Genomic DNA, 16,429 nt, shown 5'->3' on the forward strand with positions numbered 1-16,429 from the left:
TTTTACATGTCCCTGTCCAGTTTTCCCAGCACCACTTATTCAAGAGGCTGTCCTTTCTCCACTGTACATTCCTGCCTCCTTTATCAAAGATAAGTTGACCATATGTGCGTGGGTTTATCTCTGGGCTTTCTATCCTGTTCCATTAATCTATCTTTCTGTTTTTGTGCCAGTACCATACTGTCTTGATTACTGTAGCTTTGTAGTATAGTCTGAAGACAGGGAGCCTGATTCCTCCAGCTCCATGTTTTGTTCTCAAGATTGCTTTGGCTATTCGGGGTCTTCTGTTTTTCCAAACAACTTTTGAAATTTTTTGTTCTAGTTCTGTGAAAAATGCCAGTGGTAGTTTGATAAGGATTGCATTGAATCTGTAGATTGCTTTGGGTAGTACAGTCATTTTCACAATATTGATTCTTCCAATCCAGGAACATGGTATATCTCGCCATCTATTTGTATCACCTTTAATTTCTTTCATCAGTGTCTTATAATTTTCTGCATACAGGTCTTTTGTCTCCCTAGGTAGATTTATTCCTAGATATTTTATTCTTTTTGTTGCAATGGTAAATGGGAGTGTTTTCTTGATTTCACTTTCAGATTTTTCATCATTGGTGTACAGGAATGCCAGAGATTTCTGTGCATTAATTTTGTATCCTGCTACTTTACCAAATGCATTCATTAGCTCTAGTAGTTTTCTGGTAGCATCTTTAGGATTCTCTATGTATAGTATCATGTCATCTGTAAACAGTGACAGCTTTACTTCTTCTTTTCCAATTTGGATTCCTTTTATTTCCTTTTCTTCTCTGATTGCTCTGGCTAAAACTTCCAAAACTATGTTGAATAAGAGTGGTGAGAGTGGGCAGCCCTGTCTTGTTCCTGATCTTAGTGGAAATGGTTTCAGTTTTTCACCATTGAGGATGATGTTGGCTGTGGGTTTGTCATATATGGCCTTTATTATGTTGAAGGAAAGTTCCCTCTATGCCTACTTTCTGCAGCGTTTTTATCATAAATGGGTGTTGATCATATGGTTTTTCTCCTTCTATTTATTAATATGGTGTATCATGTTGATTGATTTGCATATATTGAAGAATCCTTGCATTCCTGGAATAAACCCCACTTGATCATGGTGTGTGATTCTTTTAATGTGCTGTTGGATTCTGTTTGCTAGTATTTTGTTGAGGATTTTTGCATCTATGTTCATCAGTGATATTGGCCTGTAGTTTTCTTTCTTTGTGACATCCTTGCCTGGTTTTGGTATCAAGGTGATGGTGGCCTCGTAGAATGAGTTTGGGAGTGTTCCTTCCTCTGAAATTGTTTGGAAGAGTTTGAGAAGGATGGGTGTTAGCTCTTCTCTAAATGTTTGATAGAATTTGCCTGTGAAGCCATCTGGTCCTAGGCTTTTGTTTGTTGGAAGATATTTAATCACAGTTTCAATTTCAGTGCTTGTGATTGGTCTGTTCATATTTTCTATTTCTTCCTGATTCAGTCTTGGCAGGTTGTGCATTTCTAAGAATTTGTCCATTTCTTCCAGGTTGTCCATTTTCTTGGCATAGAGTTGCTTGTAGTAATCTCTCATGATCTTTTGTATTTCTGCAGTATCAGTTGTTACTTCTCCTTTTTCATTTCTAATTCTATTGAATTGAGTCTTCTCCCTTTTTTTCTTGATGAGTCTGGCTAATGGTTTATCAATTTTGTTTATCTTCTCAAAGAACCAGCTTCTAGTTTTATTGATCTGTGCTATCATTTCCTTCATTTCTTTTTCATTTATTTCTGATCGGATCTTTATGACTTCTTTCCTTCTGCTAACTTTGGGGTTTTTTTGTTCTTCTTTCTCTAATTGCTTTAGGTGCAAGATCAGGTTGTTTACTCGAGATGTTTCCTGTTTCTTAAGGTGGAATTGTATTGCTATAAACTTCCCCCTTAGAACTGCTTTTGCTGCGTCCCATAGGTTTTGGGTCGTCGTGTCTCCATTGTCATTTGTTTCTAGGTATTTTTTTATTTTCTCTTTGATTTCTTTGGTGATCACTTCGTTATCAAGTAGTGTATTGTTTAGGCTCCATGTGTTTGTATTTTTTACGTATCTTTTCCTGTAATTGCTATCTAGTCTCATAGCATTATGGTCAGAAAAGATACTTGATACGATTTCAATTTTATTAAATTTACCAAGGCTTGATTTGTGACCCAAGATATGATCTATCCTGGAGAATGTTCCATGAGCACTTGAGAAAAATGTGTATTCTGTTGTTTTTGGATGGAATGTCCTATAAATATCAATTAAGTCCCTCTTGTTTAATGTATGATTTAAAGCTTGTGTTTCCTTATTTATTTTCGGATGATCTCTCCATTGGTGAAAGTGGGGTGTTAAAGTCCCCTACTATGAGTGTGTTACTGTCGATTTCCCCTTTTATGGCTGTTAGTATTTGCCTTATGTATTGAGGTGCTCCTATGTTGGGTGCATAAATATTTACAATTGTTATATCTTCTTCTTGGATCGATCCCTTGATCATTATGTAGTGTCCTTCTTTGTCTCTTCTTTTTTTTTTTTTTTTTTTTTTACACAATTTTTTTTATTAGTTTTTGCTTTATAACAAAGTCAATCAGTCATACACATACATCTGTTCCCACATCCCTTCCCTCATGCATCTCCCTCCCTCCCACCCTCCCCATCCCACCCCTCCAGGCGGTCACAAAGCACCGAGCTGATCTCCCTGTGCCATGCGGCCGCTTCCCACCATCTATCTACCCCACGTTTGGTAGTGTATATATGTCCATGCCTCTCTTTCGCTTTGTCACAGCTTACCCTTCCCCCTCCCCATATCCTCAAGTCCATTCTCAAGTAGGTCTGTGTCTTTATTCCCGTTTTACCCCTAGGTTCTTCATGCCATTTTTTTTTTTAAATTCCGTATATGTGTGTTAGCATACGGTATTTGTCTTTCTCTTTCTGACTTACTTCACTCTGTATGACAGACTCTAGGTCTATCCACCTCATTACAAATAGCTCAGTTTCGTTTCTTTTTATGGCTGAGTAATATTCCATTGTATATATGTGCCACATCTTCTTTATCCATTCATCCGATGATGGACACTTAGGTTGTTTCCAGCTCCGGGCTATTGTGAATAGAGCTGCAATGAACATTTTGGTACATGTCTCTTTTTGAATTATGGTTTCCTCAGGGTATATGCCTAGTAGTGGGATTGCTGGGTCATATGGTAGTTCTATTTTTAGTTTTTTAAGGAATCTCCATACTGTTCTCCATAGTGGCTGTACCAATTCACATTCCCACCAGCAGTGCAAGAGTGTTCCCTTTTCTCCACACCCTCTCCAGCATTTATTGTTTCTAGATTTCTTGATGATGGCCATTCTGACCAGTGTGAGATGATATCTCATTGTAGTTTTGATTTGCATTTCTCTGATGATTAATGATGTTGAGCATTCTTTCATGTGTTTGTTGGCAGTCTGTATATCTTCTTTGGAGAAATGCCTATTTAAGTCTTCTGCCCATTTTTGGATTGGGTTGTTTGTTTTTTTGCTATTGAGCTGCATGAGCTGTTTATAAATTTTGGAGATTAATCCTTTGTCAGTTGCTTCATTTGCAAATATTTTCTCCCATTCTGAGGGTTGTCTTTTGGTCTTGTTTATGGTTTCCTTTGCTGTGCAAAAGCTTTGAAGTTTCATTAGGTCCCATTTGTTTATCTTTGTTTTTATTTCCATTTCTCTAGGAGGTGGGTCCAAAAGGATCTTGCTGTGATTTATGTCATAGAGTGTTCTACCTATGTTTTCCTCTAAGAGTTTGATAGTTTCTGGCCTTACATTTAAGTCTTTAATCCATTTTGAGCTTATTTTTGTGTATGGTGTTAGGGAATGATCTAATCTCAAACTTTTACATGTCCTTGTCCAGTTTTCCCAGCACCACTTATTGAAGAGGCTGTCCTTTCTCCACTGTACATTCCTGCCTCCTTTATCAAAGATAAGTTGGCCATATGTGCATGGGTTTATCTCTGGGCTTTCTATCCTGATCCACTGATCTATCTTTCTGTTTTTATGCCAGTACCACACTGTCTTAATTACTGTAGCTTTGTAGTATAGTCTGAAGACAGGGAGCCTGATTCCTCCAGCTCCATTTTTCGTTCTCAAGATTGCTTTGGCTATTTGGGGTCTTTTGTTTTTCTAAACAAATTTTGAAATTTTTTGTTCTAGTTCTGTGAAAAATGCCAGTGGTAGTTTGATAGGGATTGCATTGAATCTGTAGATTGCTTTGGGTAGTACAGTCATTTTCACAATATTGATTCTTCCAATCCAGGAGCATGGTATATCTCTCCATCTATTTGTATCTTCTTTAATTTCTTTCATCAGTGTCTTATAATTTTCTGCATACAGGTCTTTTGTCTCCTTAGGTAGGTTTATTCCTAGATATTTTATTCTTTTTGTTGCGATGGTAAATGGGAGTGTTTTCTTGATTTCATTTTCAGATTTTTCATCATTAGTGTACAGGAATGCCAGAGATTTCTGTACATTAATTTTGTATCCTGCTACTTTACCAAATTCATTGATTAGCTCTAGTAGTTTTTCGGTAGCATCTTTAGGATTCTCTATGTACAGTATCATGTCATCTGCAAACAGTGACAGCTTTACTTCTTCTTTTCCGATTTGGATTCCTTTTATTTCCTTTTCTTCTCTGATTGCTGTGGCTAAAACTTCCAAAACTATGTTGAATAAGAGTGGTGAGAGTGGGCAACCTTGTCTTGTTCCTGATCTTAGTGGAAATGGTTTCAGTTTTTCACCATTGAGGACGATGTTGGCTGTGGGTTTGTCATATATGGCCTTTATTATGTTGAGGAAAGATCCCTCTATGCCTACTTTCTGCAGGGTTTTTATCATAAATGGGTGTTGAATTTTGTCGAAAGCTTTCTCTGCATCTATTGAGATGATCATATGGTTTTTCTCCTTCAACTTGTTAATATGGTGTATCACATTGATTGATTTGCGTATATTGAAGAATCCTTGCATTCCTGGAATAAACCCCACTTGATCATGGTGTATGATCCTTTTAATATGCTGTTGGATTCTGTTTGCTAGTATTTTATTGAGGATTTTTGCATCTATGTTCATCAGTGATATTGGCCTGTAGTTTTCTTTCTTTGTGACATCCTTGCCTGGTTTTGGTATCAAGGTGATGGTGGCCTCGTAGAATGAGTTTGGGAGTGTTCCTTCCTCTGATATTGTTTGGAAGAGTTTGAGAAGGATAGGTGTTAGCTCTTCTCTAAATGTTTGATAGAATTCGCCTGTGAAGCCATCTGGTCCTGGGCTTTTGTTTGATGGAAGATTTTTAATCACAGTTTCAATTTCAGTGCTTGTGATTGGTCTATTCATATTTTCTATTTCTTCCTGAGTCAGTCTTGGCAGGTTGTGCATTTCTAAGAATTTGTCCATTTCTTCCAGGTTGTCCATTTTATTGGCATAGAGTTGCTTATAGTAATCTCTCATGATCTTTTGTATTTCTGCAGTGTCAGTTGTTACTTCTTTTTCATTTCTAATTCTATTGATTTGAGTCTTCTCCCTTCTTTTCTTGATGAGTCTAGCTAATGGTTTGTCAATTTTGTTTATCTTCTCAAAGAACCAGCTTTTAGTTTGGTTGATCTTTGCTATCGTTTCCTTCATTTCTTTTTCATTTATTTCTGGTCTGATCTTTATGATTTCTTTCCTTCTGCTAGCTTTGGGGGTTTTTTGTTCTTCTTTCTCTAATTGCTTTAGGTGCAGGGTCAGGTTGTTTACTCGAAATGTTTCCTGTTTCTTAAGGTGGGATTGTATTGCTATAAAGTTCCCTCTTAGAACTGCTTTTGCTGCGTCCCATAGGTTTTGGGTCGTCGTGTCTCCATTGTCATTTGTTTCTAGGTATTTTTTAATTTCCTCTTTGATTTCTTCAGTGATCACTTCGTTATTGAGTAGTGTATTGTTTAGCCTCCATGTGTTTGTATTTTTTACAGATCTTTTCCTGTAATTGATGTCTAGTCTCATAGCATTGTGGTCGGAAAAGATACTTGATACAATTTCAATTTTCTTAAATTTACCAAGGCTTGATTTGTGACCCAAGATAGGATCTATCCTGGAGAATGTTCCATGAGCACTTGAGAAAAATGTGTATTCTGTTGTTTTTGGATGGAATGTCCTATAAATATCAACTAAGTCCATCTTGTTTAATGTATCATTTAAAGCTTGTGTTTCCTTATTTATTTTCATTTTGGATGATCTGTCCATTGGTGAAAGTGGGGTGTTAAAGTCCCCTACTATGATTGTGTTACTGTCGATTTCCCCTTTTATGGCTGTTAGTATTTGCCATATGTATTGAGGTGCTCCTATGTTGGGTGCATAAATATTTACAATTGTTATACCTTCTTCTTGGATCGATCCCTTTAACGTTATGTAGTGTCCTTCTTTGTCTCTTCTAGTAGTCTTTATTTTAAAGTCTATTTTGTCTGATATGAGAATTGCTACTCCAGCTTTCTTTTGATTTCCATTTGCATGGAATATCTTTTTCCATCCCCTTACTTTCAGTCTGTATGTGTCTCGAGGTCTGAAGTGGGTCTCTTGTAGACAGCATATATATGGGTCTTGTTTTTGTATCCATTCAGCCACTCTGTGTCTTTTGGTGGGAGCATTTAGTCCATTTACATTTAAGGTAATTATTGATATGTATGTTCCTATTCCCATTTCCTTAATTGCTTTGGGTTGTTATTGTAGGTATATTCCTTCTGTTGTGCTTCTTGCCTAGAGAAGTTCCTTTAGCATTTGTTGTAGAGCTGGTTTGGTGGTGCTGAACTCTCTCAGCTTTTGCTTGTCTGTAAACGTTTTAATTTCTCCATCAAATCTGAATGAGATCCTTGCTGGGTAGAGTAATCTTGGTTGCAGGTTTCTCTCCTTCATCACTTTAATTATGTCCTGCCACTCCCTTCTGGCTTGTAGAGTTTCTGCTGAGAGATCAGCTGTTATCCTGATGGGGATTCCCTTGTGTGTTATTTGTTGTTTTTGCCTTGCTGCTTTTAATATGATTTCTTTGTGTTTAACTTTTGACAGTTTGATTAATATGTGTCTTGGTGTATTTCTCCTTGGATTTATTCTGTATGGGACTCTCTGTGCCTCCTGGACTTGATTAACTATTTCCTTTCCCATATTGGGGAAGTTTTCAAGTATAATCTCTTCAAATATTTTCTCAGTCCCTTTCTTTTTCTCTTCTTCTTCTGGAACCCCTATAATTCGAATGTTGGTGCGTTTAATGTTGTCCCAGAGGTCTCTGAGACTGTCCTCTGTTCTTTTCATTCTTTTTTCTTTATTTTGCTCTGCATCAGTTATTTCCACTATTTTATCTTCCACCTCACTTATCCGTTCTTCTGCCTCAGTTATTCTGCTATTGATCCCATCTAGAGTATTTTTCATTTCATTTATTGTGTTTTTAATCGATGCTTGATTCATCTTTAGTTCTTCTAGGTCCTTGTTAACTGTTTCTTGCATTTTGTCTATTCTATTTCCAAGATTATGGATCTTGGAAATAGAATCTTGGATCAGCTTTACTATCATTATTCTGAATTCTTTTTCAGGTAGACTGCCTATTACCTCTTCATTTGTTAGGTCTTGTAGGCTTTTATCTTGCTCCTTCACCTGCTGTGTGTTTTTCTGTCTTCTCATTTTGCTTATGTTACTGTGTTTGGGGTCTCCTTTTTGCAGGCTGTAGATTCGTAGTTCCCGTTGTTTTTGGTGTCTGACCCCAGTGGCTAAGGTTGTTTCAGTAGGTTGTGTAGGCTTCCTGGTGGGGGGGACTAATGCCTGTGTTCTGGTGGTTGAGGCTCGATCTTGTCTTTCTGGGGGACAGGTCCACGTCTGGTGGTGTGTTTTGGGGTGCCTACTGCCTTATTATGTTTTTAGGTAGCCTCTCTGCTAATGGGTGGGGTTGTGTTCCTGTCTTGCTAGTTGCTTTGCATAGGGTGACCAGCACTGTAGCTTGCTGGTCGTTGACTGAAGCTGGGTGCTGGTGTTGGGATGCAGATCTCTGGGAGATTTTCGCTGCTTGATATTATGTGGAGCTGGGAGGTCTCTTCTGGACCCGTGTCCTGAAGTTGGCTCTCCCACTTCAGAGGCACAGCACTGGCTCCTGGCTGCAGCACCAAGAGCCTTTCATCCACCCGGCTCAGAATAACAGGGAGAAAAGGTAGAGAGAAAGAATTAGTAGAAGAAAGAAAGAGAGAGGGAAAGAAAGGAAGAAGGGAAGAAAGGAAGGAAGGAAGGAAGAAAGAAAGGAGGGAGGGAGGAAGGATGGAAAGAAAGAAGGAAAGAAAGGAGGAAGGGAGGGAGGAATGAAAGCAAAAGGAAGAGTGAATGGAAGAAGGGAGGGAGGGAGGGAGGAAGGAAAGAAAGAAAGAAAGACAGGAGGGAGGGAGGGCGGAAGGAAAGAAAAAGAAAGTGGAAAGAAGAAGGGTGGGAGGGAGGGAGGGAGGAAAGAAGAAAGAAGGAAAGGAGGAGCGGAGGGAGGGAGGGAGGAAGGGAAGGTAGGAAAAAAAGAAAGAGCAGGTAAAGTAAATTAGAATAAAGTATGAAATATAGTAGCGTTATTAAAATTAGAAAGTAATTATTGAAAAAAAAAAAAAAAACGGACCGATAGAACCCTGGGACATATGGTGGAAGCAAAGCTATACAGAGAGAATCTTACACAGAAGATTACACATACACATTCACAAAAAGAGAGCAGGGGGAAAAATCAAAAATCTTGCTCTCCAAGTCCACCTCCTCAATTTGGAATAATTCGTTGTAAAAAGAGGAAAAGGGGGGAAAGTCTTAAATCTTGTCCTCAAAGTCCACTTCCTCAATTTGGGATGATTCGCTGTCCATTCATGCACTCCACAGACGCAGGGCACATCAAATGGACCGTGGAGCTTTAATCCGCTGCCTCCGAGACTGCACAGAGAGATTTCCCTGTCTCTGCTCTCACAGCTCCCGGTCTCAGCCTTGGACCCGGCCCCGCCTCTGTGCGTAGGTCGCCGGAGGGCGTCCGTTCTTCGCTCAGACAGGACGGGTTTAAAGGAGCCGCTGATTCGGGGGCTCTGGCTCACTCAGGCAGAGGGGAGGGAGGGGCGGGCAGTGTGGGGCGGGCCTGCGGCGGCAGAGGCCGCCGTGACGTTGCAGCAGCCCGTGGCGCTCCGTGCGCTTTACCGGGAAAGCCGCCCCCGGGTCTCGGGACCCCGGCAGTGGCGGGGTGCACAGGCCCCCCGGAAGGCGGGGCGGACAGCGACCCGCGCCCGCACACAGGCCCCGCGGCGGCGGGCGTCGGCGTCGGCGGCGGGCGTCGGCGGCGGCGGGCGGCGTCGGCGTCGGCGTCGGCGGCGGGCCGCAGCGGCGGCGGCGGTGGGCCGCGTCGGCAGCGGCGTCGGCGGCGGGCGTCAGCGGCGGGCCGCGGCGGCGTCGGCGGCGGCGGGCCGCGGCGTCGGCGGGCCGCGGCGTCGGCGGCGGGCGTCGGCGGCGGCGGCGGCGGCGGCGGGCCGCAGCGGCGGCGGTGGCGGGCCGCGTCGGCGTCGGCGGCGGGCCGCGGCGTCGGTGTCGGCGGGCCGCGTCGGCGGTGGCGGCGGCGGCGGGCCGTGGGCGGCGTCTGCGGCGGCGGCGGCCGCCCACACCCGTCTCCGAGGTCCGCGCCTTACCCGCGGCTCGCGCCTGTCTCCAGCGCTTCCCTAAGCAGCCCTCTTAATGCCCTCTCCTCGCGCACCAGGAAACAAAAGGGAAAAAAGTCTCTTGCCTCTTCGGCAGCTCCAGACCCTTTCCCCGGACTCCCTCCGGGCTAGCCGTGGTGCACTAACCCCTTCAGGCTCTCTTCCTGCCGCCAGCCCCAGTCCTCTCCCTGCGCTCTGACTGAAAGCCGATACCCGAGCCTCAGCTCCCAGCTCCCCCGCCACGGCGGCCGAGCAGACAAGCCTCTCGGGCTGGTGAGTGCCTGAGGGCACCGATCCTCTGTGCCGGAATCTCTCCGCTTTGCCCTCCACACCCCTGTTGCTGTGCTCTCCTCCGCTACTCCGAAGCTTTCCCCCTCCGCCACCTGCAGTCTCCGCCCGCGAAGGGGCTTGTAGTGTGTAGAAACCTTCCCTCCTTCACGGCTCCCTCCCACTGGTGCAGGTCCCGTCCCTATCCTATTGTCTCTGTTTATTCTTTTTTTCTTTTGCCCTACCCAGGTATGTGGGGAGTTTCTTGCCTTTTGAGGGGTCTGAGGTCTTCTGTCAGCGTTCAATAGGTGTTCTGTAGGAGTTGTTCCACGTGTAGATGAATTTCTGATGTATCTGTGGGGAGGAAGGTGATCTCCGCGTCTTACTCTTCCGCCATCTTCCTCCGGGACCTCCTTTGTCTCTTCTAATAGTCTTTATTTTAAAGTCTATTTTGTCTGATATGAGAATTGCTACTCCAGCTTTCTTTTGATTTCCATTTGCATGGAATATCTTTTTCCATCCCCTTACTTTCAGTCTGTATGTGTCTCTAGGTCTGAAGTGAGTCTCTTGTAGACACCATATATATGGGTCTTGTTTTTGTATCCATTCAGCCAATCTGTGTCTTTTGGTGGGAGCATTTAGTCCATTTATGTTTAAGGTAATTATCGATATGTATGTTCCTATTCCCATTTTCTTAATTGTTTTGGGTTCGTTATTGTAGGTCTTTTCCTTCTGTTGTGTTTCTTGCCTAGAGAAGTTCCTTTAGCATTTGTTGTAGAGCTGGTTTGGTGGTGCTGAACTCTCTCAGCTTTTGCTTGTCTGTAAACGTTTTAATTTCTCCATCAAATCTGAATGAGATCCTTGCTGGGTAGAGTAATCTTGGTTGCAGGTTTTTCTCCTTCATCACTTTAATTATGTCCTGCCACTCCCTTCTGGCTTGTAGAGTTTCTGCTGAGAGATCAGCTGTTATCCTGAATGGCATTCCCTTGTGTGTTGTTTGTTGTTTTTCCCTTACTGCTTTTAGTATGATTTCTTTGTGTTTAATTTTTGACAGTTTGATTAATATGTGTCTTGGCATATTTCTCCTTGGATTTATTCTGTATGGGACTCTCTGTGCCTCCTGGACTTGATTAACTATTTCCTTTCCCATATTGGGGAAGTTTTCAAGTATAATCTCTTCAAATATTTTCTCAGTCCCTTTCTTTTTCTCTTCTTCTTCTGGAACCCCTATAATTCGAATGTTGGTGCGTTTAATGTTGTCCCAGAGGTCTCTGAGACTGTCCTCTGTTCTTTTCATTCTTTTTTCTTTATTTTGCTCTGCAGCAGTTATTTCCACTATTTTATCTTCCACCTCACTTATCCGTTCTTCTGCCTCAGTTATCCTGCTATTGATCCCATCTAGAGTATTTTTAATTTCATTTATTGTGTTGCTCATCGTTGCTTGATTCATCTTTAGTTCTTGTAGGTTCTTGTTAACTGTTTCTTGCATTTTGTCTATTCTATTTCCAAGATTTTGGATCATCTTTACAATCATTATTCTGAATTCTTTTTCAGGTAGACTGCCTATTTCCTTTTCATTTGTTAGGTCTGGTGGGTTTTTATCTTCCTCCTTCACCTGCTGTGTGTCTTTCTGTCTTCTCATTTTGGTTATCTTACTGTGTTTGGGGTATCCTTTTTGCAGGCTGCAGGTACGTAGTTCCCGTTGTTTTTGGTGTCTGTCCCCAGTGGCTAAGGTTGTTTCAGTGGTTTGTGTAGGCTTCCTGTTGGCGGGGACTGGTGTCTGTGTTCTGGTGGATGAGGCTTGATCTTGTCTTTCTGGTGGACAGGTCCACGTCTGGTGGTGTGTTTTGTGGTGTCTATGGCCTTATTATGATTTAGGCAGCCTCTCTGTTAATGGGTGGGGTTGTGTTCCTGTCTTGTTAGTTGTTTGGCATAGGGCGTCCATCACTGTAGCTTGCTGGTCGTTGAGTGAAGCTGGGTGTTATTGTTGAGATGGAGATCTCTGGGAGATTTTTGCCATTTGATACTATGTGAGCTGGGAGGTCTCTTGTGGACCAGTGTCTTGAGGTTGGCTCTCCCACCTCAGAGGCACAGCACTGACTCCTGGCTGCAGCACGAAGAGCCTTTCATCCACCCGGCTCAGAATAAAAGGGAGAAAAATTAGAAAGAAAGAATTAGTAGAAGTAGAAAGAAAGAAAGAAAGAAAGGAGGGAGGGAGGGAGGGAGGAGGGAAGGTAGGAAAAAAAGAAAGAGAGAAGATAAAGTAAAATAGAATAAAGTATGATAAAATATAATAGAGTTATTAAAATAAAAATAATTATTAAAATTTAAACAAAACAAAACAAAACAAACAAAAAACGGACGGATAAAACCCTGGGACAAATGGTGGACGCAAAGCTATACAGACAAAAATCTCACACAGAAGCATACACATACACATTCACAGAAAGAGGAAAAGGGGAAAAAATCATAAATCCTGCTCTCAAAGTCTACCTCCTCAATTTGGGATGAGTCGTTGTCAAAAGAGGAAAAGGGTAAAAAATCATAAATCTTGTTCTCAAAGTCCACCTCCTCAATTTGGGATGATTCGTTGTCTATTCACGTATTCCACAGATACAGGGTACATCAAGTTGATTGTGGAGCTTTAATCCGCTGCTTCTGAGACTGCTGGGAGAGGTTTCCCTTTCTCTTCTTTATTCTCACAACTCCCGGGTCTTAGCTTTGGATTTGGCCCCGCCTCTGCATGTAAGTCGCCGGAGGGCGTCTGTTCCTCGATCAGACAGGACGGGGTTAAGGGAGCAGCTGCTTCGGGGACTCTGGTTCACTCAGGCCGGGGGCGGAGGGAGGGGCACGGAGGCGGGGCGAGCCTGCGGCGGCAGAGGCTGGCGTGACGTTGCATCAGCCCGAGGCGCGCCGTGCACTCTCCCGGGGAATTTTAGCCGCGGCTCGCGCCCGTCTCCGGAGCTCCTTCAAGCAGCGCTCTTAATGCCCTCTCCTCGCGCACCAGGAAACAAAGAGGTAAGAAAAAGTCTCTTGCCTCTTCAGCAGGTCCAGACTTTTTCCCCAGACTCCCTCCGGGCTAGCCGTGGTGCACTAACCCCTTCAGGATCTCTTCCCGCCGCCAACCCCGGTCCTCTCCCTGAGCTCCGACTGAAACCCGAAACCCGAGCCTCAGCTCCCAGCCCCGCCCACCCCAGCGGCCGAGTAGACAAGCCTCTCGGGCTGGTGAGTGCTGGTCAGCACCGATCCTCTGTGCGGGAATCTCTCCGCTTTGCCCTCCGCACCCCTGTTGCTGTGCTCTCCTCCGCTACTCCGAAGCTTTCCCCCTCCGCCACCCGCAGTCTCCACCCGGGACGGGGCTTCCTAGTGTGTGGAAACCTTTCCTCCTTCACGGCTCCCTCCCACTGGTGCAGGTCCCGTCCCTATCCTTTTGTCTCTGTTTATTCTTTTTCTTTTGCCCTACCCAGGTACGTGGGGGAGTTTCTTGCCTTTTGGGGGGGGTCTGAGGTCTTCTGCCAGCGTTCAGTAGGTGTTCTGTAGGAGTTGTTCCACGTGTAGATGAATTTCTGGGGTATCTATGGGGAGGAAGGTCATCTCCGTGTCTTACTCTTCCGCCATCTTCCTTCATCTCCTTGATTCTTTATTAAATTTTAATTCTCAAACTTAACTCCTCTAGGTGAGCACAGAGAGGAAATAACAAAGTTCTTGTCTTTGGACAAGACAGAGAAGTTCTTATTTTGGAAATGATAGTGCTCCCCAGACCTGTCAGGGCCTCCTGGAGCCCAGTAGTAATGCCTCAGGGGAGTCCCCCAAGTCCTCCATGACTTTGACACTTGCTTTCTATTTTTGCCTGTTGAATTGCTGAGTTTACCAATATTCCTATATACTCAGTATTGTCACAGCTAACTAGGGGTAGAAGTACTTTACAAAACCCACCAAATACCTTGGAGGAAATAGATTATCCTAAGTCAAAGGATGATGGGGGAGAAACGCAGAAAACAGCAGGAGGGGATTGAGGAGGTGGAGGAAGATATCTGACACATAAAAAATTCATGCTGAGCCTTCCTAAGCTGCTCAAATGAAGAGTGATCAAGGCAAAACTAATGTCTTCATGTCATTTAGAGGAGGAAAGACATACTTTTTAGAGCATACTTTTTATTCTGAGAATATATGTGAGGGGAGGGGAAAATGCAATTAAAATAACATTTTTGTTCAGCATGTGCTGTTTAGATTGGCACTCATATTAATTCAAATAGGGGAAGATTATCATCAAATATTTAGCATCCTTTTGTGTAATATAACAACTTGAGTAAACAGTCTCTAACTTTTTGGAGTTATCTTTCTAAGGCAGAATTAAGATACCATAGGCAGAAATCTGACCATTTAAAGACGGACAGTATTCTCTGTGGCTTGAGATAAGCATAATAAACAAATCTCTTCTTATGCAGGAGCTGGGTTTGCTAGTTTGAAAAGCAGAACTTTCAAAGCCTGAATGTATCACAGGCATGCTTCCCACAGGATAATTGTTCTATTCATTTTAAAATAGCTTTGGATGACTGAGGCCCCTTTGCAAAGGATTATTGATACCTTGGTAAATATTGAAGAACCAGAAAAGTGTTTCTCAAATTTGCCAATGGGCAAATGGTTTTACTTTTGGATTAAATGGTGAATGTTTTTCTTAAAAGAGTGCAACATGAATACTGTTTTTGCTCTTTGTCTAATTTAACTGATTAGTAACCACCAAGTACTCTAAGGATATAACCATTCCTTCAAATTTCCCCTGAGGATGTTGACTGTATACTGGCAGCTAGTGGGCCACATGGCCCTGGAGATATATTTTGTTTGGCTTACAAAGGACTCTTGTTGATTAAAAAAACAAAAAACAAAAAACAAAAAACAACATTTAAAAATTGGGAAATTGTAACTAAATACCTAGATTTATGCCTTGTCTGGAAAAATATGGCCATACCATATTTTCACATAGGCACAACTCAGTTGGAGTTAAGAAATGGCTGCCCTTTTTGTTACCCAAGTTCTTCAGTTTCCTGATATTTTTAAATATTTTAATCGTTTTGCTCTTCTAAGAAGACTTTGGAGACATTCTTTTTCTTCCTAATTGCTTCCCCATCTCCATAAAATTTTAAGACTATGGATATGCTATGTATCTGTTTAGGTACTGTGGCCCTTTGGAGGATCACAAACTGTAATATCTAAGGATTTTGAGTTCTTTTTTTTTTTTTTTTTTTGCGGTACACGGGCCTCTCACTGTTGTGGCCTCTCCCGTTGCGGAGCACAGGCTGCGGATGCGCAGGCTCAGCGGCCATGGCTCATGGGCCCAGCCGCTCCGCGGCATGTGAGATCTTCCCGGACTGGGGCACGAACCCGTGTCCCCTGTATTGGTAGGCGGACTCTCAACCACTGCGCCACCAGGGAAGCCCGAAAGATCTTTTTAAAAAAATATTTATTTATCATTTATTTAGGCTGCGCTGGGCCTTAGTTGTGGCACGTGGGATCTTCATTGCGGCATGAGGACTCTTAGTTGCGGCATGAGGACTCTTAGTTGTGGCATGCATGCGGGATCTAGTTCCCTGACCAGGGATCGAACCCAGGCCCTCTGCATTGGGAGCATGGAGTCTTACCCACTGGACCACCAGAGAAGTCCCAATTCTCAGCTTTGAATAGAATAAGTATAGGTCAACCACTATTACAGTTAAATACTATGTAAGGACTTGTTTAGTTACTAGTGACAAAATTAATTCCAATGACTTACTCAAAAAGGGGTGAAAATGTAAAATAGTTTGTTCACATTTTTGAAAAAGAGAGATTTGGATCCAGGTATCACACATAGATTATTTTTCTAATTTTCAGTTCTGTTTTCCTTAGCAATGGCTTTCTTCTCAGGCTGGGTCCTCTAAAGGTAGAGAAAGATGGCCTCCAGCAGCTCTGGTTTGACAAACCTACTGACAGCAAACCCAGGGCGCAGAGAGTTTCCCCTTCTCTAGAAGGCCAACGAAAGGGCCAGAACAGGTTCTCAATGGCCTGCTTAGATCATGTGATGGTTCCAGGGAAAATCACTGTAGCCAGGGGTAATTTGACTTTGGCCTGGCAAGAGTCATACATCTGTTCTTGTGTTTGTGCTTGTGTCAGCTCAACCTGAAATGCATGGGCTTAGAACAGAGATTGTTCTTCAAGTGAAAATAGGGCGCAGTTGCCAAAAGTAGGGGAAATTACTGCTGGGAAAACAAATCCTGTAGTTGTTCACCATAGATACCTTAAAATAGTAATAAATATCATCAACTGTTAATTTTCTGAGATAATAAAATCTACCTTTAATTCTAAGAGAATTTATTAATGTCTGGGTAAGGCTGGTTTTAAACTCCTTTTATTGTCATTAGTGAAAGATAATTTCAGAATCATGGATTTACCTGAGGAAAACAAAATTTTCCTATTCTAAAACAATGATTGAACTTACCCTAGG

The sequence above is a fragment of the Mesoplodon mirus genome (genome assembly GCF_964341445.2).
Source record: "Mesoplodon mirus genome assembly, chromosome: 2".
NCBI lineage: Eukaryota > Metazoa > Chordata > Mammalia > Artiodactyla > Ziphiidae > Mesoplodon > Mesoplodon mirus.